This window comes from Cyprinodon variegatus, unplaced genomic scaffold (genome assembly GCF_000732505.1).
Source record: "Cyprinodon variegatus isolate N-32 unplaced genomic scaffold, C_variegatus-1.0 Scaffold227, whole genome shotgun sequence".
NCBI classification, from domain to species: Eukaryota; Metazoa; Chordata; class Actinopteri; order Cyprinodontiformes; family Cyprinodontidae; genus Cyprinodon; species Cyprinodon variegatus.
The window spans coordinates 1,102,469-1,103,855 of NW_015150680.1; positions in this window are offsets into that span (position 1 = coordinate 1,102,469).

Here is a 1,387-nt window from a genome sequence, read left to right on the forward strand (position 1 = left end):
CCCACACAATTCTCCACAACAACTGAATTTTTTTCTGCTACACCCGGCTACCCTGCTTCACTTCTTCTTCTTCTTGTTTACTACTGGTGCTTTGCTTTGGTCGCAGTACCGCCACCTTCTGCTCTGGAGTGTAAACGCTTCGCCTATGAGAAAAAGGAGCAGCGCATGAACTGAACGAAAAACACGCGAATCGAACCGAGACAGTCGAACCGAACGGTGGAAGCATGTAGCACTTGTTACATCTGATACAAGTGCATATTTCTGTAAAAAAGCAGGGGATGCAATTTTTGGCAAGGACACGTATGTACTGAGCTACCAGTGGGAATTTCATGTGTGTGGGCCATAGGCTGCTGTTGAATAATATTGGATGGCAGGATGGTAATCTGGATGAACTGACTGCACTGATGAAGTTTTCAGGTGGACTTTCCCACTTCAAAACATTAAAACTACTTTATTCCCACTAATCACAGCAAATATAGCTGCAAGGCAAAGAAAGGATAGAGCAGGGAGCCTGAAAACCTTAAACCACTGATCACTTGCATGCAAACCATTCCATGTAGCACAGCTGAGTGTGAAAGAGGGTTCAGCTTAATGAACAATATCTGTACAGATAAAAGATCTTCTCTGATGTTGTCAAATATAAGTCATCTCATGATGATCAGTATAAATGGGCCTCCTGTTAATCTTCTTGAACCTAGGAAGTATGTGACAACATGGTTAAGAAACCAGCTCTCTGCCACAGAAACAAGAATACAAGTGAAACATAAGGAGCCTCAAAACAAACATGTCTGGAACATTTTATAGACACAGTTTTAACCTGTGTACTTGATACTAAAGCATGTTTTGTTGTTCTGTTTTATAGATTCTACGTCTTTTCAATACAAAGCCAACTGTAGTATAGTTTGTTGTTCATTGATTTAAATGTAAGCAACAGAGAAATTAAGCAATGTTAAATATGCTTAAAAATTAAAAATAAATGGTCAATTACATTGCACTTACTGGCGTGATTATTTCTAAGCACAGTATACCCACTACAATTTAATTAAATTTGAGAAGGTAAGGGTTAACATTTTTACTTATTTCTAGATTGTTTTTCCAGTGTTTAAACACTACTACTTTTCAAGGCTTACCTGCGGACATCATTAAATTTTTTTATTCTAAATTTCACAAGTTACACATGCCAATGAAAGTTGGATTACATTTAAGTCAACTTAATTTCATTAAGCTGAAGAAATTACTTGTTTTGTGTATTTCGATGCTGCTTCTGATCCAACAGTGACTTAATGCAGCGGCTCCTGTCTGTCCTATCAGGTAATCAGTGTTGTGCCTGAACGCGTTCATTGAACGAAAGTTCATGAACTCGTTCATATTTTGGGCGAACGTGAAC